Source organism: Chelonia mydas, chromosome 2 (genome assembly GCF_015237465.2).
Source record: "Chelonia mydas isolate rCheMyd1 chromosome 2, rCheMyd1.pri.v2, whole genome shotgun sequence".
In the NCBI taxonomy this organism is placed as follows: domain Eukaryota; kingdom Metazoa; phylum Chordata; order Testudines; family Cheloniidae; genus Chelonia; species Chelonia mydas.
Genome location: NC_057850.1, coordinates 55,362,126 through 55,385,151, shown reverse-complemented (window position 1 = coordinate 55,385,151; position 23,026 = coordinate 55,362,126). Strand labels below are relative to the sequence as shown.

General features: G+C 44.9%; 1 long non-coding RNA gene across 1 annotated transcript in view; it reads left to right on the top strand.

Moving 5' to 3' along the window:
- Nucleotides 1-10,137: 10,137 nt before the first annotated feature.
- LOC122464449 overlaps nucleotides 10,138-23,026 on the top strand; it is an 88,180-nt gene continuing 75,291 nt past the window's right edge. Inside the window, exon 1 of the long non-coding RNA XR_006288483.1 lies at nucleotides 10,138-10,345. This is a non-coding gene — a long non-coding RNA (uncharacterized LOC122464449). The remainder of the gene's footprint in view (nucleotides 10,346-23,026) is intronic.

Sequence of the window (23,026 nt, the reverse complement as noted above, 5' to 3'; positions counted from 1 at the left end):
TTCATCCATTGATCTTTCACATCCATTATTTTATATCTTGGGGTGCCTGGAATCTAGAATTAATGAGCAAATTACCCAGACTGTGTCCCAAGAGATCATCAGTTCCTTTCTTAAAAGGAAGGAGAACATGATGTCTGTCTTGTTCAGGTTTTAGATAAGTTACTTGTCACCCAACAGGCTGAGGTTGGTAGGGACCAGCTACAGGGAAGTGTGTGTCACCCTCATCACTATTAATTTTAGCCAGCACTATGCTCTCTTTAGGTACCCACTGATCTGTATAAATCTCAGATGCTGACCTACTCTGTTCTCTGCTTAAAGGCTTTTGGCATGAGTGTGTCTTTCTGAAAGCTTTGTTTGCTGGACAGTGCAGATGAATTGGGGGTGCATGGTGAGGGAGGAGGGGATGGCATATCAATGTTTAATCAGGTCAAGTGAATGACAAAAGGTAGGTGGCAAATCAGAACATAGACTTTTTCTGTGGGAGTCACAGCTGGCTCTCCACACGGCAGAGGTCATAGCTATTGGGGATTTGTTCACACATGGGCAAGTGCACTGCCTCCCATTCAGAGTATGCCCATAGTTTCCTAGACTAGAGTATTTGTGCCATTTCACACAATCTGATCACCAACCCAGGAGCTACCATTAGGTATATAAATATCTAAGAGTGTGTTAACAAACGGCCAGCTGCAGAAGATAAACAACAAGCCTGTCAGTTTGCCTTAAGGAACCTCAATCCCCTAAACTAACTAGTGCACACTACGCTACATGTTCACCGTGCTTTTAAAAATTTATAATGCAGCCTCTGATATGGTATCAAGATGCCAATTAAACAATACAATAAGAATTTACCCCATGAGAGAAGTGATTAATATTACTCTTCTATACCAATTCCTACCATCCAGCATACCTCATGTCTTCCCTCAGCCTCCCCCACAAAACCTAAACTAGGGGAATAATTACCAAGAAGAAGAAAATACAAACGCTTTCTCTCTCCCTCCCTGCTCAGAAACACAGAGCCAACAACTAGGATTACTCAGGGCCAAATGCTAATAAATACATGCAGGCATACGTGTCTGTAAACCTGAGGGAGTGAGTTTAATTTGCACACTGGAGTAGCAAATAGTGGATTGTAACAAGAAAAGCTATTACCAGGAGGGTATAAGATAAAGCAGGCCCCTTTTATCACCAGGGTCTATTCTTTTACACACACAGGTGCTTTTCTAGTTACAACCCCATCCTTCTGCGTCATCGATGACTAAAGTACACTCTCTGGACCTGATTCATGCTCATGGGTGTAGAGTGGATGCAAACTTCCCACAGGGGGAATTTGTGGTAGGAAAAACAACCTACAGGGAGGGCAGTACTTTAAACTAACAAGAGCATATGTGCCTGGAAGCCTATTCCCATTTCCTTCCCAGCCAGCCCTGTCTACTTTCAGGCCTTTTGGGCTCCCTGATGGATGGGATTTATACACAGCTTGTACTGCCATGCTGCAGGTGGACATTCTGCTGCCAAAGGCCCACAGTCTGGTTTCCACCAGCTTCTCTGGGCCATGCTGCAGTCATTTACCAGTGTCACCTTTGAATTTTTCACCCCCGCCCCTTGCACTTCACACTGGAGCTTAACTGCAGAAGCACTTGCCTGTGACACTCTACATCTATGTCTAGCAAAAGATGCCAGACAGGGTATTCATAGGAATCAAATGTCTGTCGTAGAATCTACACTGAAAATTCCTCTCTGAGTTAGATCACAAAGCTTAATCTGAGAAACAGCTTCCTGATTTTGTTACAGAGATGACATCAGTCTATTGTCCATTTCAAGTTTTTCTTTATCCCACTCTTAGGACGACTGGTGAAGTGACATTTCAGTATCTGTTAATATAAGCCCACACAGGTAAAAATAATGTGTGATAACTTAGTATTGAAATAGTTCCTTAAAATGTTCATATATCTGTTTGCTTATGAGGTGGAAAGAACCTAGCTCTACCCCGTGAGGGCGACTACAAAAATAACAAACAAAAAATTGTTAATTTTTCCAATGAACTTAATTTGACTGTGTTGGTGTCACTTTTGTGCTCACTTTCAATAATTTTCTTACAAACCAATTCACTGGCAGCAATATTCACATGGGTGAACATAAAAGGACAGGATTTCAGAAAGGCTAATCTTGCAGGATACTTTTGACGCAGGAAATTTCAAATTGATAATCACAAGTACTTGCACTGGAAACTTGATTCTCATATCATGCAAAACTTGGGTTTGGAAGTTTTCTACCCAAAGCTACAAAATCCCCCTGGTTCACCTGAAAGTTGAGTCAGGTTCACCTACGCTCCAGTTAAAACTGCTCCGACTTTCAGCTAGGAGGGGAGATGTGACGTAGTGCGGATTTTCCCTTGTTAATGTTGTATGTGAGTCTTACTGTTTTGCATGAATGTTGTGTGTGCCTCAGTTTCCCTGTGTATTGAACCAGTGTCTAGGTGGTGGGAATAAAGGTGTGTGACTCTTGTGGGGGCTGCTCCAGCTGCCTGCATGGATACAATGGCTGCCCCTTTGTAACCTGGGATGCGACCAGGTGACTCTTGGCCCGGGAAGCGAGACAAAGGCTGTAGGAGGAGCAAGGGACAGGGAAGGGGCCAGGCAGCTGGAAGTGAGTCTGTCTTGGCTGGCGTGAGGTGCAGGGAGAGGGCCAGAGCCCTGGCTCTGGGCTCCCCTCCCCCCAAGATGGGCTTGGTTAAAAGTCACTGATTTCTGTGCTAACAAGTTCTGTCCTATGCTGTGTTCCTGTTGACCAATACACCTTCTGTTTTATCGGCTGGCTGAGAGTCACATCTGACTGTGGAGTTGGGGTGCAGGGCCCTCTGGCTTCCCCAGGAGCCCCACCTGGGAGGGCTCACTGAGGGAAGCGCACGGTGTGGAAGGGGATGCTGAATGCTCCGAGGTCAGACCCAGTAAGTTCGAAGCTGTGTAAGCTTCTTGCCTTGGAGACAGTATGCTCAGAGAGAGGAGGCATGCTCCCCCAGAGTCCTGGCTGGCTTCGTATGGAGTAGTTCCAGAGCATCGCCCTGGTGATTCCGTGACAACTGGTGGTAAAGGTGGGATAAACTGCACCACGTGGACAGAGCATCCTGCAGTAAGCGACTGGGGAACAGTAAAACAAAGGGGGATTAGCAAGAGATGGGGGTGCTGAAGGCTCCAAGAAGTGCTGTTCCAGGAGGTGGGAGAGCCTATGTCTTAGCCTTGAGAGAGGTGGACCCCTGAGAAGGACTGTCGCACTGAGGAGTTTCCTCTCATGGATCGCGTGGAGTTGAGAAAGCACAGACCTATGAGTCCATGACCATTTAGGATCAGCCTATAACCATCTCCTTAAGAAGGACATTGTAGAACTGTGCAGAGAGAGAGGGCTGTGCATTGGAAAGTTCACTAAGACGCAGCTGATTGCTCTGTTGGAAGAGGAGGATCACTCTAAGGAGCTGGTTCCTGACACAGCTGGGGGCGCGAGAAAGCATGGGAACAGCCAGGCAGCCCCAGAGCCCGCATTGGCTCCTGACCCAGCAGGGGGCGCGAGAGAGGCTGGGAGCAGCCGGGTGTCCCGGCGACCTGGGTCAGCGACCAGGAGGAAGTCTCCACCATGTTCCCCATTGGTGGATCTGAGACAGATGGAACTGGAGCTGAGATTTAAGGAGTCAGAGGACTATGAGAGACAGGGAAGGCATTAAGCAGAACAGTAGGAGAGATAGAGACAACATGAACTGGCAAAGGCTGAGTTGAGAGGCAGAAGGACCCGTCCAGGGGTGAGTGGGGATGGACCCTGGGGTACCAATTCTGCCGGGAACCTCGACACTAAATTGCTGCCCCAGGTTAAGGAGAGGGGAGATATAGATGCCTGTCTCGAGGCCTCTGGGAAGGCTGGCAACTGGAACCAGGCTGGCCTGGCAGAAAGGCTCCGGTGTCTAGACCCTTTCCTGGGTCCCAAGGCCACAGAGCTCTTTAGCCAGATGGGTGGGGTGGCAGACTGGCTCCCACTCCTGGCCCCAGCATATATGTCTGCCTGGACTCTCCTGGGCTCAGGCCCCTCAGAGGGAGCAGAAGGTGATGGTCAATGGGGAGACATTCCTGGGGTGGCGAGATCCTGGGACAGAGAGAACTGTTGTCAGGCCGCAGGTGGTGCAGCCTCACCAGATGCTGAGGGGCTGTGTGACCTGGGTGAAGGTCCCAGGGATGAAGCCCCTCACCTGCAGACACAGGAGGGGTCGGGCTGGCTGGTAGTTGGGGTTTTCCAAGATATCAGCTCTGACTTCCTGTTGGGGAATGACTGTGTCTATTTGGGACAGGATCCAGGCCCTGCTCCTGTAATGGCCAAGAATTTGAATTTGAATCCAGGGAACCATTGGCTGAGACTGAAGTGGTCAGTGAAAATGCAAATGACCTGGCTGGCAGGGGGGAGGAGCTGCTAAGCTCAGGATACCTGTCTGTCTGTAACCAGAGCCCTAGAGCTGAGTGGGACAGAGAGATACTTCCCACCCCCTGGCACACTGGGAAGGTGGCTCTGATGCTGTGAACAAAGCCGCGGGTTTGCTGCCTGCCCTCACTGGGACAGCAGGGGCAAAGCTGAGCCCAGGTGGATCGGAGACCCCAGCTGATTGTGGGGAACCACAGCCAGGGTGGGACAGCTGTCAACCAGGGCTACCTTGTCCAGAGATGCAAAAGGCCCAGGACAAGGGTAAAGCAGCCTTGAGACACCTGCCTGTCATAGAGGAGCCTTTTCAGAAGGTAGCCCTGGACTTAGTGAGGGACGAATGGGACAGGAAGGCCTTTCCCAATGGAGAATCAGTGGTGGAGTATGTACTGACTTTCTGGGAAAAGCTCGCTGAGCTCATGGGTCCAGCCATGGAGAACCTAGTTAGGGCCCAAGGGAGGCGGAAAGTCTGGTACGACTGTTCAGCCTATGGCTCTGGGGACCAGGTGAGGGGTCTCATCCGGGTGAGGAAGAATAAGTTGCAAGCTGCCTGGGATGGGCCCTTCAAGGTCATCAAGCAGCTGAATGAGGAGAACGATGTGGTGGAACTGCCCAACTGGGCTCTCAGCCACCAAGGAGACCAGGTCAACATGATGGAGTCGTACTGTGACGGGGAGAGGCTGGTGTGGCCAGTGGGAGAAGTGGGAAGATCCCCTGCGGGGGTCTCTTCTCTAAGACAGGAGACGGCCCCTTGCTGGAATCAATTCCCCTCTCTGACCAGCTAACTCCTGCCCAGCAGGCAGAGATCAGAGAGATTCATTCATACCAACAGCTGTTTTCCAACTGGCCTGGGCTCACTAACCGAGCTGTCCACTGGGTAGAGACAGGAGCCGGCCCTCCCATCAGGTGTTCCCCATTCAGATTAACTGGGAACACAGCCCAAGCCCTGGAGGGAGAGGTCAGAGACATGCTGGTTTTCGGGGTGATCCAGCCATCCACCAGCCCCAGGGGCGTCTCCCATGGTGCTGGTCCCCAGGAAGGATGGGTCGATTTGATTGTGTGTGGCCTATCGGAAGCTCAATGCCATCAACATGTCTGCTGCCTGCCCATGCTTAGGCCTGATGGGATTGTGGATGGGTTGGGAGGGACTCGGTACCCCATGACCAGGGATCGCACCAAAGGCTACTGGCAGGTGCCTTTGGATCCAGATGCCAGTTTGAAACCTGCTTTTGTCATCCCTGTAGGGCTGTACAAATCCCTGGTCCTACCTTTCGGCCTCAAGGAGGCACCGATCAACTGCCAGCGCCAGCGGGATCAGTTACTGAGGGGGAAGGAGAATTTTACCCTAGCCTACATTGATGATATTTGTGCCATTAGCCAGACCTGGGAGGACCATGTGTCCCAGGTGAAGAGGGGGCTGAGTTGCCTCCAGGATGCAGGGCTGATTGTAAAAGCTGGGACGTGCAAGGTGGGGATGGCAGAGGTGTCGTACCTGGGCCACAAGGTGGTGAGCGGCTGCCTAAAGCCAGAGCCGGCCAAGGTGGGGATGATCAGAGACTGGCCTGCTCTGCAGACTAAGAAACAGGGCCAGGCCTTTATTGGGATGGCAGTAGTGCCCCACTTTAGTTCTGTGCCAGCTCCCATCACTAAGCTATGGAAGAAGGGTAAGCCAGACAAGCTGGTCTGCACTGGGCAGTGCCAGAGAGCTCTCTGCATGCTGAAGGAGGATCTGGTCAAGTGCCCGGTGCTGGGAAACACACACTTTGACAAGACCTTTATGGTGTTCACCGATGCCCCAGACACAGGGCTGGGCGTGCTGCTGAGGCAGGCCAATGCAAAGGGTGAGAAACACCCCATCATGTACCTGAGCAGGAAGTTGCTGCCCTGGGAGCAGGGCTATGCAGCCATAGAGCCATAGCCAGGGCTATGCAGCCATGGAGTGGGCTCTTAAAAGGCTGCAGTCAGATCTATTTGGGCAGCGCTTCACTGTGTACACGGACCACTGGCCCTGCTGTGGCTGCACCAGATGAGAGGGGCCAATGCCAAGCTCCTGAAGTGGAGTCTGTTCTTCCTGGATTATGAGATGGAGGTGGCCCACGTTAAGGGGAGTGAAAATGTTATAGCTAATGCTATGTTCCAGAGAGGGAGGCCTGAACTTCCCCAGGTCACTGGCTAAAGTGACCCTGCTCAGTTAGATCTCTCAGGGGGGAGAGATGTGACATAATGGGGATTTTTCCTTATTATTTTGTATGCAAGTCTATGTGTGTCTTACTGTTTTGCATGAATGCTGTGTGTCCCTCAGTTTCCCTGTGTATTACACCAATGTCTAGGTGGTGGGAAGAAGGGTGTGTGACTTTTGCAGGGGCTGCTCCAGCTGCCTGCACAGATGCTATGGCTGCCCCTTTGTAACCTGAGACACAGGAGAGGGATGCGACCAGGTGACTCTTGGCCCAGGAAGCAAGACAAAGGCTGGAGGAGGAGCAAGGGACAGGGCAGGGGCCAGGCAGCTAGAAGTGAGTCTTTCTCTGCTGGCTTGGGGCACTTTCTCTTGCTGGCTTGGGCCCCGGCTCTGGGCTCCCCTCCCCTCAAGGTGGATTTGGCTGAAAGTAACTGATTTCTGTGCTAACGCTGTATTTTTGTCAACTAATAAACTTTCTGTTTTACCAGCTGGCTGAGAGTCACATCTGACTGCAGAGTTGGGATGGAGGGCCCACTAGCTTCACCAGGAGCCCCCCCTGGGAGTACTCGCTGAGGGAAGTGCATGGTGTGGAAGGAGATGCTGAATGCTCCAAAGTCAGACCCTGGAAGGTCGAAGCTGTGTAAGCTTCTTGCCTGGGAGACAGTATGCTCAGAGAGAGGAGATGTTCCCCCAGAGTCCTCGCTGGCTTAGTATGGAGTAGTTCCAGAGTATTTTCTTGGTGACTCCATGACAGGAGATAATTGTGATGCTCCTTATTTGAAGTCCAGAATATCCCCTCCTCTCCCTTCATACAACCTGACAGTTCCACTGGCTGGAATATGAGGGATGGAGCCATGAATCTGCCTACTCCTTGCGTCTCCCCTACCCATTCATGCCCTCCCAGCACTCAGATCTGGGTAGCCTTATTGTGCTGTGCTAGGGGTAGGAATCCTTAGTCCTGACTTCTCTCCAATGCTACTGCTTTAAGACAAACCACAACGATAGGTTGTGACTAAAGTGTAATGACGAATCATTATAACTAAACTTGTGGCCAGCTACATTTAAATGCCACTAGATCCAGAATGGACAGATATTTCATCAGTCTCTTACACACTCATGGTCCTGTGACAATTCATTGTGAGGAGAGTGATCACTTTAGATAAGCTATTACCAGCAGGAGAGTAGGGTGGGGGGGAGAGAAAACCTTTTGTAGTGATAAACACCCATTTTTTCATGGTTTGTGTGTATAAAAACATGTTCTGTATTTTCCACAGTATGCATCCGATGAAGTGAACTGTAGCTCACGAAAGCTTATGCTCAAATAAATTGGTTAGTCTCTCAGGTGCCACAAGTACTCCTTTTCTTTTTGACAGTTCATTGTATCACATTGCTACATAGTAGTAGATAAGCAGTATGCAAATTAGTGTCTTAGAACTGCCCTTAGAGATTAAATTTAATCTTCAGTTAGATAGCGGTTAATGAGAAATAGTTCATTATCAATGTTAGAATAAACTGTTTTAATGGGACGAGCAAAATAAACCCTCCATCTTACAGATAATGAGAAAGAAGATTTGCAGTGACATGTTTAAGCCATTATTTGCTCTGTGTGTGGAGGTGGGAGTAATTTGGCAGGAACACCTGCAGTTCAAGGATGGTTTTTAGAATGTTTAAGCATGAAATGACAGAAAGGCCTTGAAGCTACTAACCTGTGACTGGGCTGAACTCTGTGAAATAACAATGTTTATTTTCCAGCCACTGTTTTCTACAGGAAACAGCAAAAATCTTAGGGTAACCGTCTAATCTACAGTGGCTGCCTCTCCCTGGGTGTAGCTTAAGTCTTTCAGAAAATAAAGCACAGGTTTCACAGAAGTAAATAAAGGTTGGCTTCTGTCCAAGCACACGACCTTTTATTTGTTTTATAGAGTCCACAGCTGTGTGGAGTTTAGAGAAGGAAAAAAGTAACAGGGTTCATTCACTCAGCTGTTTGTATTTTGTGCAATGAAAAAGAAAATATTTAAAATAATATACCTCATTAACTACATGTGGGAAGTTATGTCAGGTCTATTTAGGGCAGGGGTGGGCAAACTTTTTGGCCTGAGGGCCACATCTGGGCATGGAAATTGTATGTTAGGCCATGAATGCTCACAAAATTGGGGGTTGGGGTGCTGGAGGGGGCGAGGGCTCCAGCTGGGGGTGAAAGCTCTGGGGTGGGGCTGGGGATGAGGGGTTTGGGAGGGTGCTATGGGCTGGGACCGAGGGGATTGGAGAGCGGGAGGGAGATCAGGGCTGGGGCAGTGGGTTGGGATGAGGTCAGGGGTGCAGGCTCTGGGTGGCGCTTACCTCAAGCAGCTCCCAGAAGCAGCAGCATGTCCCCACTCTGGCTCCTACACAGAGGTACTGCGCCGGCCAGGCAGCTCTGCCCCATCTGCAGGCGCCACCCCTGCAGCTCCCATTGGCCACGGTTCCCAGCCAGTGGGAGCTGCAGCGCCAGTGCTTGGGGCAGGGGCAGTGTACAGAGCCCCCTGGCTACCCCTATGCATAGGAGCCGGATGGAGGATATGCTGCTGCTTCTGGGAGCTGCATGGAGCCATGGCACGGGCGGAGTGGGGCAAACCCCCAACCCTGCTCCCTGGCAGGAGCTCGAGGGCCCAATTAAAAGGTCTGATGGGCTGGACGCAGCCCATAGGCCATAGTTTGCCCACCCCTGATTTAGGTCCAACAGTTAGACATTACAAAAACCTAATATGAGAGGAGGTGCTTCCATGATTGTCTTTTAAATGCTGATTAAATAGTCTGTGGTTTATCTTAAAACATTCCCTTGCCACCTATATAAGCTCAACATTACAGCATTGTACTACCACATGCAAAAGACAGCAAAACTGAGAAAAACAAAAGTGAAACTGAGTTACCTGATTTGAATGAAACATGAAAAGGAAACAAATGGCATGAATCAGAAGATTAGATTTTAAAATACTTTCATTACTAATAAACTAAGGTGTTCTAAATGCAGGTAATTTAAAGCATCTTATACTCCTCCCAACAGTCTGTTTATTGTCTCTTATCTTACACTTAGACTGTAAACTCTGAGATAGGGACAATCTCTTACTCTCTGTCTGTACAGCATCTACCACAATACGGTCATAGTCCATGACTGAGGTGACTAGGCATTACAGTAATACTACTACTGATAAATTTACACAACACTGTAGGAAATGTGTATACAGAAAGACAAAGTCCCTTCCTTATACGAGCTACTTACAGGATCACTCAGATTACCAGGGTACTTGAAACAGCAATTCAAACATAACAAGAGACAGAAGCAATTTCAGTGGTGAGATCAGTGTTGGAAATCTTTGCAGAAGAAGGGCATTTTAAGGAAGGCTATGTGTAACAGAGTGGCTTGCCCGATTGGCTGAAGAGCCTGGGCTGAGCCAACCTGATTACAGAATGAGCATCACCTGAAGGGAATCAGGCAATTATCCATGAAGAGCAGAAGGTGGCTGCAGTGAAGGGGGGAAAAGTCAAGTTTAGGTGGTGACAAAGCTCAGCTGGGGAAAGAATGTGAGTGCCAGGCAGAAAGCTGAGAGAGTAAGGAAAAGCTCTCCAGGCAGGGAGGCTTGGGAGATCCTGATGGAAACAAAAAGAGACTGAGACCCAGAGAAGAACTTAAGATGCTGGGTAGGAAGTAGCTCAGGGAAAACTGAAGTACAGGTAAAGAAGCGACCTTGCTGTTCTCTACAGGGCTCTGGGCCAGGAATCAGAGTAAAGTGTTGAATGAGGCTTCCCTACTGACCCCACGGAAAGAGGTGTACAAGCCTATCACAAGGGTTATTGAGCCTAGCAAGGGAGCGACAGACTCAATAAAAGCCCCAGAGAGGGGGAAGAATTCTTTTAAGGACATTTTTAGAACTTTTAGTTTGGACAATTGTGACCTGAAGGGGGTGGACTCCAGAGGGTGACCCTGCCAGAGGCACAAGTCCCTGGAAGAGAGGACACCCCACTGTCAGAGGGACTATTGGTGGGTGGCGCCTGAGAACCAAGAACTAATATGCCATGTATGGCCATGAGGGGGTGCCTAGCAATGAGCTGATTCTTGCACTATGATAGAACAGGGGGAAAAAGAGGTAAGGCTTGTCACATGGAAGTGGGAGGCTATTTACAGAAGGAGCAATGTAGAAGGAGGTGCAAAGTCAGGGCTAACTAATGACATAGAAGAGAGGGAGTGGTTGTGAGAGAGGCTATGGTGGTATACACAATGTGAGGGGGTGTAGGAAGAAATAAGTGCATAGACTGAGGTGAGGGTGATATTTTATATAGAGCATGTGGTCTTGACACAGAGAATTGGGGAGCTTGAACTTGATGCAGAAGGAAAGGGGAACCCGTGAAGGGATTTGAGGAAGGTGATCTTAGCAGCAATATTTGGGAGCGACTAGGTAGGAGAAATATAGTGGCAGTATGCCACAGAGCTGAAATGGATGATGATCAAGGCATGCTGCACAAATAATGTTGTAAAGTCATAAAGAATCAGTAATGTACATATAACTTTAGCGCCCTCATGGCCAAGATGGAGTCTGCTCTGCAGGCAGCTCTGGCCAAGAGACTGCATGTACAGGAATGCAGCAGGGAAAGTCCCTTCCACCCCAGGGGCACCTGTTCCAAACCCTCCAGAGTAAACACACACACCCACAGGAAAAGTACAACAGATATAACAAGGGGAGATATTTATTTACAGAGGGGTGAGAGGAGAAAAACAACAAGGGGAAGTATAGGGGGAGCAGTAGAACAGGGTTGCATCCAAACCAAGGCCCCACAGGCCCAGTGGTAGCACAGTCTGAAAGGGCAGACACTGAGCAATGTGTCTGCACACAGAGTTCAGGAGGCCTAAGCAAAGTTCCAGTCCAGTGGTGAGTCTTGGGTGCTCCTGGTCATCTTAAGCGCCAGTGAACTTTTCCCCAACAAACTGCTCCGGTGCCCTCTTCTGCCGCTCTCTGCAAAGCCACACAGAGCGACCACCTCCCCACTTAACTAGCCAGCAGCCTCCCTCCTTATTCCCAATGCAGAGTCACAAGCCCCAGTACTCACGGCTCTGGGCCCTTCTCACCCCACAGCTCCAGACCCCACCCCCAAGTTTCCCTCCTTACTCTCACTGCTCCCCCTCCCTCCCAGGAAAAGGATTTAAAGGGGCCATGCTCTCTAAACCCCAAAGGGGTTACATACAAATCTGATTTTCTTGTGTTTATGTGTATTCCCCACACTGGCAGAGAGGAAGTTAACTGAAGCTAGAGAGCAGTTAGTGCATCTGGAGGGTGGGCCAGGCCCAACTGGGTGCTTGAATTAAGGATGAATTCTCACTGTGAGGAATGGGAGTGACTAATAAAGGAAGGCATTCAGTGCATAGAAGAGGCAAGAGGCCCAGGGGGGAGTAGGCTTGGGGATAGTTTCCCAAGAAAAGAGCTCTGGTAAAGGGCCAGGAGAGATGCTGGGAAAGGGCAGGAGTGGAGTGAGCTTCTGTAGTGAGCCTTGACAAAGGGGTAGCCCGAGGGTTGGGGTTTTGGGAAGGAAAAATATATAGACAGTTAGTCAGTCATAGTCAGCCTTGGGAGCGGCAGAAAAGGAGCCAGACCGACATGGAAAAAACTCCTGGATGTGTCTCTCTTTACAAGAACAGGCAAGGGCTCTGCAAAGTCCAGGGGAAGGGCTGAAGAGTCTGCAGGTGAATGAGCCGAGGCAGGGACTGGGGAAAAGGGCTTAGAGACAGGCCAAAGTAGGAAGTAGCCGGGGAGTACACCTTAGCTGCTTGTTAGAGGGTCCCTGGACTGAAGGCCAGAGCAAAAAGAGGGCCTGGTTTCCCCTACCTACTCTTGAGGAAGTTGGTGTGAAAGCCCTTTGATAAGGGGGCAAAGACCATTAAGCCCAAGTCAGGCTGATGACATGATGTAAGGTCATGGGACTCTGTTACTCTGGAAGGGGTCGGACTGAATGTTACATGGGCTGAGTCATGAAAAGAAGCAGATTGGTGCTGGGCCGGAGTAGCTGTTGGCAGTAGGGTGCAAGAGGAGGACAGCCTAGACATAAGGGGGCATGCTGGCTGGTGAGTCATTCATACTCCATGACATAACAATATAGAGCTACCTGGGACTTTCATGGCTGTCACTGGCACTTAGATACCCCTCATATGGGTACTTTAGAAATACTGAGAGAGAGGCTATAATTTATACTGCGGGCACTTGGGAACTTCAGGGGAAGAGTTTGCATAGAACTGACTCTTCTATACCAAAAACTCCAGTGTTAGTAAAGGAACCAGATCCTCAGCTGGTATAATTGGGCAAAACTGCACTGAAGTCAGTGGAGCTGTATCCATTTACAGAAGGTGAGAATCTCTGTTATCTGTTAGGAGTATAGGGCCTAGAACACACAGTTATAACAGATCTGATTTGATCCAATAGAGGGCAGTAGTACACAAGCACACTAACCTTACATTGCTGTTGACTCTGTCTTGTTGGAAATAGAGATACTAATACACTTAGTTAGCTTCAGGTTTTAAAAAGCATATTTTTTAGCCAACTTATTTTCTGCTTCACTGATAAAAGCAAACAGCAGGAGATTTTTTTGTAATGTTTAAGGCTGGCCTCCTCCAGACAGCCTGTATTTCTTAAAATAACTACTGGAGTACCTTGGTTAAGGAAGTTTACCTTGTTCAGATCCTGTCACATTCTGTTTTGTGTAACCAAACCCCAAAACATATAATATTATGCTTTTCCAAATATGGGTTATTATTTTTTAAACTGTACTATAGCCTGTCTTTATATCAAGTTATAATTCATATTTTGCAAATTAAAGAAACAGCCACCGTAGTAACTAAAGCCAACAAGCCCAGTAAATGAGAAAATGATGGAAAAACTGATAGAAATGTCAGATATTTCAGTTCTCTTAGCAAGATCCGTTTAAATTCCAATGACTTGTCAATGAAACAGTTCCTCTACATCACTGAAACACACAGCCTCGACTTTATACCTTAGAATGCTTGGGTAGCAATAAAATATTGTAGACTTCAGAAGTAAAAACCATCTGTTAGATACAGTAATTTTTCTGAGGTCAGAGTTAAGGTTGTATTTGTGTGATTGGGGGGGACTGATGTGTGCATTTGGGTAGACTTGACAGAATTTAGTTTTTCTTATAATTTTGAAGAGAAATCAGTGTTTGTGCTTTTTGTTTTTTTTAATTATCACTTTACAGTTTCACAGTTGTGGGAAAGTATGGAGGGTCATGATGATTTAGTGATCACATATGTTAAGATTCAAAAAGTTAAAGCTTTGTAATTGTTAAAACACAAATTGTCAACATCACATGTCAAAAATACACAAAGTAAATATCCTTAAATTGAATTCTTTTAAGTTTTCAAGCAGCATTTTTCTTTAGCTATCTGTAAATGTTGATTATTGATGGAAACACTTTTTGTTTTGTGTGTATTGTAAAATTGAAATTTACTGACATTTACCAATTAAAAAAAAAATCTAATGCTTCCCAGCCTAATGATGCCTGGCTGTATGTTGGGAATGAAAAGGAATTGTGGTGCTGAGGAGTCTGTGAATATGTTTGGGGATTTTGGTATTTGGGTGGCATGGGCTATGAATCGAGGTTGGCGGGGATGTTAGTCACCTTAGGTGGTTATCTCTTTGGTGTGATAGAGGTGTGTTTTTTGTTTTGTTTTTGTTTTTTTTAAATTGCATTGACGGGAAAGATTCTTGAACAACATCAACTCTAAAATAATGAAATCTTTCATATTTATTCTTTTCTGGCTTTTTTCATGAACTTGTATTTTCATGTATGAACATGATATAACAGCATAAACTGATTATTAGAGCGATTCATAATATGTCCATGAAAAGTACATGAAGTATAGTAGCAAAGCCACCCAACAGAGGTAGTGTTGTTTAGAGTTTAGTGTTGTTTGGCTAGGCCTTGGAATCAGTTTATAGTCTTGGTTTTGCCACAGATTTAGTGTATCTTTGGCAAGTCATTTTAAGATGTCTATGTTTCAGTTCACCAGTTAGCTAATGCTAAGTATACCCATTTTACAATCTAATGGACTTGTTATGTGAGGCATATAAATCAACGTCTGCAAAGTGTTTAGAGATTCTCAGGGGGAAGTTCCTCTGTAAATAGAAGGTGGTATTAACAAAATGACAAATCCATCAGGATTTCCTTCAATCTAGATCATTTGGGGTCTTTATATATTTTTGACTTCTTACTATGGAATTTAGAAGACCTCTTAAAAAGGGAACAGAGTAAAAGACAACGTCAGAGCATTTCTTTCACTTTTACCAGACTCCAGGGATACAAACCTGTACTGGGAAATGTTGTACTTTCCAAAATATAAGTTCCAATTATCATGTAAATGTTTATTTGCTTCAGTGGTTAAGTCATGATGACTTGGAGGGATCACTCTGCTTAGTTATAGTTTACTGTACCACAGTAACTAGAAAAATATTATTCAGTTTGTTTCATAGTAAAGTGACAAATTCACCTACATAGAATCTGATTATTTTCAAATGGTAAACTTAGTCCTCATCAAACCCCTGAGTTTCTTTCAAGGCAAACTGAAGACACACTTGTCCAAAAAGAGTCAATAGAATAATAATAACATGCATGCAAAGACTCCACATCTAAATGGCTGTTTGCTTGCATGATTTATACTGAAGGAAACTTACTTCACATAGCTGGTACATGTTGGTCAATCACTGTACCCAGGCACTCCCACTTCTTCCTGAGAAAGAAAAAAGAATTCTGCTACTTTTATACACTATACATCACTTGCTTATTTAGCCTAAAGCTTCATTCCTTACCATCTGGGAGGCTGCATATGTCTAAGGCCATGTAGGGGAACTCAGTTTTCATTAATAAGGAACCGTGTCTTAAAATAAGCCCCGAATGAGTAAATAAATGATTCAAGCAAGGCTATATAATCTTGAAACGGGTATTCATCCTTTTCTCACAGGAAAACATCTTATAAATAAGCTTTTCCTCATGGCATTTTAGGCATCAAAGCATAAACACCCCAATTAAGTCCACACTCTGCTGTATAGGTGAATAGCTGTAGCTTCAAATGACGTACATCACCAAGCAACTCAGCACTCTCCAGATTTAATTCTGACAGGCAAGAACAGGTGGATGCCATGCAGCTTAAACTTGGAAAGATGACCCCAAATGACTATTAACTTACATCTGATGGTTGTAAGATAAGGGTTAATTAAGGATCTTCCAGAGGGGACATAGGATGTTCAGGTGAAAGGTAAAGGGAAGAATGTGCTGACACAGAAACAGGTCAGATGCTTTTTCTAAGGCTCAAAAATGATGTTAAGCTCAGTATACAGTGAAGAGCACTCCACTACTCTTAACATGAGAATGTGTGTCTTCATCTCCAATAAATTAAAATAACAGTCTATGGCTGATGTGCTCGTGTAAATCTGCATATTGCTTCATCCATGCAGAGCAGGGATCGTGTTAGGTAGTCACAGTATATGAGTGATGAGCTTGGAGATGGCTTGCTCAGTGTCAAACTTGAGATGAAGTGTCTTTCAAATGGCAGGAATTGTATACAAGATGGATGGGACAAACAACAATTTAAAACTAGGGCTGTCAAGCAACTAAAAAAAAAATTAATCATGCAATTAATCGTACTGTTAAACAGAAGAGAATACCATTTACTTAAATATTTTTGGATGTTTCTATATTTTTAAATATATTGATTACAATTATAACAAAGAATACAAAGTGTACGGTACTCACTGTATATTTTTGATTACAAATATTTGCATTGTAAAAAAGAAACAAAAGAAATAGTATTTTTCAATTCACCTAATACAAGTACTGAAGTGCAATCTCTTTATCATGAAAGTTGAACTTACAAATGTAGAATTACAAAAATAAACTGCATTCAAAAATAAAACAATGTAAAACTTTAGAGCCTGTAAATGTAAAGAAACTTATTTGTCTTAGCGATTGGCTGAACAAGAAGTAGGACTATGTGGACTTGTAGCCTCTAAAGTTTTAAACTGTTTTGTTTTTGAGTGCAGTTATTTAACAAAGAACACATTTGTAAATTGCACTTTCACAATAAAGAGATTGCACTACCGTACTTGTATGAGGTGAATTGCAAAATACTGTTTTGTTCTTTACAGTGCAAATATTTGTAATAAAAAATAATGTAAAGTGAGCACTGTATACTTTGTACTCTGTGTTGTAACTGAAATCAATATATTTGAAAATGGAGCAAAACATCCACAATATTTAATTATTTTCAATTGATATTCTATTGTTTAGCAATGTGATTGTGATTAATTTTTTAAATCATGATTGGTTTTTTTGTTAATCCTATGAGTTAATTGTGATTAATTGACAGCCCTATTTAAGGCCTTTATTTCCCTCACCTGTATAATGTCCTGTGTTGACTCCATGTGTCAGTAGTCATCCATAGATCTTTCCTTGCACCAGACTCTTACAAGGTCAAATAATAGAACTTTCTTCCCTGAACAACCTTTCATAACCGCCATTCAGAGGAAATGGTGCATTTATGTCCAAGCTCACAGCCCTGAGCTGTCAGCACACAACTTAAACTGGGCCTGATCAAGCAAGGTGTGGAGCTCCACTCCCATTCTCAACACCTACTTGGCAGTGCTCAGCACCTTGAAGAATCAGAGCTTGAGGAACCAATGTGAAGGCTTTGGCCTAAATGCTGGGGTAGAACCAGTAGAGCAGAGAGTGGATTTGGCCCACAATTTATCTAATATTACTGTCTGTCAAGACGCTGTAGGCGAGATTCTCCTCTTGGCTGCATAGGTGTCATGTCATTTCATTCCAGTCAGTGGGATTGAATTAATGTATCTAAGAGGAGAACTCTTAAACCTAATACTAGTATTTCAAATAATTTTCAAAGTTGCATCAATATTCACTGTGGAAAGATCCAGGATAGTCTACTTGCATTTTCTGGTAAATTTATCCCCATATTTATAATTTGGTCTCAAACTAAAGAAGAAACTAGCACTCTGATCCACCAAATGGTAAAGGAAAGAAGTAAAATTTAGATTTACACACTTGCAACTGGGGGACTAGCATTTGCTATAGGTTCTGTGCTATGTAACTGATACTCCATAGTTAGGGCCCTTCATTTTCAGTTTTTATTTTATTTTTTTTCTGGGAATTTCAGTGTTTGTTATCACAACAACAAAACCAGGGGAAGATCAGTGCAAAAACTATGAATAATTTTTCTGGGTAAATATTGGGGTTTATTTTGGTGGACAGAAAGATGTGGGAATATATTCAATAGATTAATGCTTTGAATTCTGTTCATCAGTGTAGTTTGCTGCAGAACTAAAACAGAACTCAAAACACAGTGCCATCTCTGAGTTTAAGAAAACAATATATCTCTAATCCCCAAATAAAACTCTTCATTTGAATAAACAGTTTACTGTTGTAGACTGTGATAAATGAAGGGGGGAGGTAGCTCCCTTTTACGGACACCCAGCCAGTTAGCTGTTGGTAGCTGTTCTCTACTTGCTTTACTGTAAAGGGTTAACAAATCCACAAATAAAAGGAAGGGGAGTGGGCACCTGACCAAAATAGCTAATGGGAGGACTAGAACTTTTTACAATTGGGGAAAAAACATTCCCTTTGTCTTTCCCTCTGCTCTCCAGGGAGAGGAGACACATAGCAGCAATGCTATAAGAAGCTTTTAAGTCAGGTATGGAAAATCATCAGATCATACCTAGAACTACTTATTTGAAACCCCAGATATGTAAGTAGATCAGGAAGTGTCTAGAAAGATGCAATTAGGTTTATTTCTGTTTATTTCTTATTGGCTTGTGGACTCCTCTGTGCTAATCCCAAATGCTTTTGTTTTGCTTGCAACCTTCAAGCTGTATCTCAAGGAGGTTATTCTTGATGTTTATTTTTTGTAAGTGGGTTTTTTAAATCTAGCAAAAGCCTAAGTTCCAAATGTATTTTCTTTCTTTCTTTTTTGTTTTTGTTTTTAATAAAATTTACCTTTTTTAAGAACAGGATTGGATTTTTGTGTCCCTAAGACGATTGTGCCTATGATGTTTAATTAGCTGGTGGCAACTGCTGATTTCCTTTGTTTTCTTTCTCTGCTCTTCCCCGGAGGTGGGTGGTGAAAGGGCTTGAGGGTGGTGGGCGTGAGATTCATCAGATGCGCACGCACTTCAGTACGTGTATGTTTGTTTGTTTGTGTGTATCTTCTAAACTAATACACAGCCTTACTTTAACAAGCAGCTTTGCATATACACACAGACTAATGTATTATCATAATATAGTCTCATGCAATGTATTTTCCTAATAAAAAGTTATTTTTTATATATTATTCATACAAAAAGGGTGAAAATCAGAAAAAAATGAATAATGCTTTTTGTAAAAATCAGTTTAAACTGAAAACAAAGGGGCTTATCCGTAATGGATTCCTTTCATATTTAGGAAGCAGTATTATCTAGTGGGTGGAGACTTGAGTTCTGTGTTTAACTCTTCCACTGACTTTGTGGTCTTTAATAAGTCATTTACTGCCCTTTCTGCATTGGTCTTTCAATCTGGAAAAATATTACAGTAGCCCCATCTGTACAGTGCTTTGAGTAACTTTGATGAAGACCACCGTTCGGTCCTGAGAAAAGAAGACTGAGGGGGAACCTGACAAGTCTTCAGATAAGTTAAGGGCTGTTATAAAAAGGATGGTGATCAATTGTTCTCCATGTCCATTGAAGGCAGGCCAAGAAAGAATGGCCTTAATCTGCAGCAAGGGAGATTTAGGTTAAATGTTAGGAAAAACTTTCTAACTATAAGGATAGTTAAGCACTGGCATAGGCATCCAAAGAACATTGTCAGGGATTCCATATTGGAGGTTTTTAGGGACAGGTTAGAAAAGCACCTCTCAGGGTTCGTCTATGGTACATTGATCATGGGTAGTGATCAATTGCTCCATGTCGTTGGCAGCTAGTATCAAGCAGATTGCCCCAAGGGTCGGTCCTGGGGCTGGTTTTGTTCAATATCTTCATTAATGATCAAGAGGATGGTGTGGATTGCAAGTTTGCGGATGACACTAAACTGGGAAGAGTGGTAGATACGCTGGAGGGTAGGGATAGGATACAGAGGGACCTAGACAAATTAGAGGATTGGGCCAAAAGAAATCTGATGAGGTTCAACAATGACAAGTACAGAGTCCTGCACTTAGGACGGAAGAATCCCATGCACTGCTACAGACTAGGGACCGAGTGGCTAGGCAGCAGTTCTGTAGAAAAGGACCTGGGGGTTACAGTGGACGAGAAGCTGGATATGAGTCAACAGTGTGCCCTTGTTGCCAAGAAGGCTGACGGCATTTTGGGCTATATAAGTAGGAGCATTGCCAGCAGCTCAAGGGATGTGATCATTCCCCTCTATTCGGCGTTGGTTAGACCTCATCTGGAGTACTGTGTCCAGTTTTGGGCCCCACGCTACAAGAAGGATGTGGAAAAATTGGAAAGCATCCAGCGGAGGGCAACAAAAATGATTAGGGGGCTGGAGCACATGATTTATGAGGAGAGGCTGAGGGAACTGGGATTATTTAGTCTACAGAAGAGAAAGCTGCTTTCAACAACCTGAAAGGGAGTTCCAAAGAGGATGGATCTAGACTGTTCTCAGTGGTAGCAGATGACAGAACAAGGAGTAATGGTCTCAATTTGCAGTGGGGAAGGTTTAGTTTGGATATTAGGAAAAACTTTTTCACTAGGAGGGTAGTGAAGCACTGGAATGGGTTACCTAGGGAGGTGGTGGAATCTCCTTCCTTAGAGGTTCCAAGGTCAGGCTTGACAAAGCCCTGGCTGGGATAATTTAGTTGGGGATTGGTCCTGCTTTGAGCAGGGGGTTGGACTAGATGACCTCCTGAGGTCCCTTCCAACCCTGATATTCTATGTATGTTTGGCCCTGCCTCCGCACAAGGGGCTGGGTTAGATGATTTCTTGAGGTCCCTTCCAGCCTGACATTTCTATGATGGAAGTCTCCTTGGTATTACTGTAGCTGTGCAGGATAACAACTCACATGCTGGTTCAACCTGAAAGAACAGATATTTTGATGGTATGTTCTGTTGTCAATGATAATACTTACAAGAAAAGAGATCAGATTTCAAATCCTTTACCAAGGCACTATCATCCCTATTTTGCAGATGGAGAAACTGAAGCACAGAGGAATTAGTCACTTCTTCCACATCAAACACTGAGTCTGTGGCAGAGCCACACAATCTACTCCTTCTACCCTCCATTCACATTGTCATTTTAGACGCTAAGATCTTGGAGGCAGAAATTGTTTTGCATTGGTTTGTACAGTGCCCATTACAATGGGGCCCTGATCCTGATTGGGAGGTGCTGGATGCTATTGTAATGTAAATACTTAACTTCCCCAAAGTTTGTTTGTGCTCAGAACCAGTGTTATGCTTTGGTCGTTGTGTAGTAATAGGTTTTAGTTGTGAATTCAGATCTAAATCTAGATCCAGATCCCCCAGACGGGCTGGTTTGGGCCCGTCTCTATTTCCAGCCCAATTCACACGCCCAAGAAGCTTGGAAAGGCTCTGATAAACATCTGAACTTCTGGGTGTTTGTTAGCATCAAATCGGCACTTACTTTATTAGTATGAACATTTTTGTTGCCAAGGTTTACAGCTAATTTGATGATAGCAGTGATAATGCAAGTATGTGAACTGTTACCCCACCCAGTTACCTCACCCCACCTTAAGGAAATAGAATGTTGCTTGTGCAAGGGGATTTTTGTGACTCAGTACTAGTCATTCATTAACAGAAACTCAGTGGTGTGAGCATTGGAGCAATTCCATAGTCAACTACAAAGGCAAACAACTTTATTCACATATGCCTTTATTGTAAACTAGACCATGAAACATTATTTTTTTGGTCCATTTGCATTGCTGGTAAATCTTGAATTTATCTGTTGGCTTGTGACAGCCTGTGAGGAAAACGCTTCACTTACCCCAGTCATATCATTTTTGAACATCAGTAGTGCTAAATCTTGAACAGTAACTGAGCTGTGAAAGGAGAGGGCTGTGAAAACAAGTTGTGTTTTCCGGCAGGATTTTGAGCAGAATGAAAACCATGAACAGAATTAACTTTCAGAACTTCATCTTTTCAGATGGAAGCATGCCCCCTTCTGTCAATGTTCTTTAGTTTATCCTTGAAATGCTCTGGATCTGAAATGCTAGGTGGCAAAGGCCATGAGGAATGGGAATAGAGAGATAGTCTTCATTGGTTCAAACTCAGCTAATTTGGTAGTGACATTGGCAAGGGACTATATTATGAGTCTGAGGAACAATTCTGCCATTGTAAATCTAGAACAGGGATTGCCAAACTTACTGACCCTCTGAGCCACATGCGACAATACAGGGGAGGCACCTGCCAGGGCCCCGCTCCTCCTGAGCCCTGGCAGGCACACTCAATGGGGCTGAAGCCCCGAGGCCCTCCTCCCCGCTGGGCAAAAACCCCTACTCCACCACCCTACTGCAAGGCAGAGGTCCCAAGCTCCCCAGTCTCATAGGTGGCGAATGGGGAGGGCAATTTTTCCCTCCCCATATTTCATCTGTTTGCATGCGTCTCAGTTCTGTACACTGGCACTGTAAACACTGTGATACGTATTAATGGAAGTAAGAGATGCTGTCATAGTTACCAGGTGAACTGTGCTTTATACCCCTTCTTGTCCCTCTCAAATACACAAGCCTGGCTTCCTTCATCTTTCTCAAAGGTGGAACCTACAGTCCAACTGCTCTGGAGCTGGATCTCTGTGTGGCATTCCCCCGCATCCCCCAACCCCGTTAACATAACAGGTCCAGCTGTGCTTGACATCTGAAAGTCCTTTTCCTCTGGGGCCTGTTACTGGAGCCTAATTAAAATGACTCACACATCATCTTCAGCACAAAGCATTATTTATGTATACTGGTCTGAGTGAGCTCTTCCTTGACATCTTGTGATGAACTGGCGGGGGGTGGGGGGTTTCAGGAATGGTATTGCATAAATACCTACATTGCCTTGGCAAAGCAGCTCCATCATACTGCACACCTATGTGATGAATTTTGGTTGGTGTTGGGTTACAAATCATCTTAGTATTCAGTGCAGGGATAATGAAATATTTTCCTTGTTCTAAGGGCAGCAGAACTGTACTTAGCTGCCATGATTGAGGGAATCACCCTAAATTGAAACTCATCGTCTAAGCAGGGGACAAGTATGCCAAATCCTAGTGGAGGGAGGGGTGGTGGTGAGCTCTGCCTAAGGAGTCCTAGATACCATTTGACTTGACCCTCCCCTCTCCACTGTTTTAAAGACAGATCTGATTAGACTCAATTGAGAGTCCTTGTTTT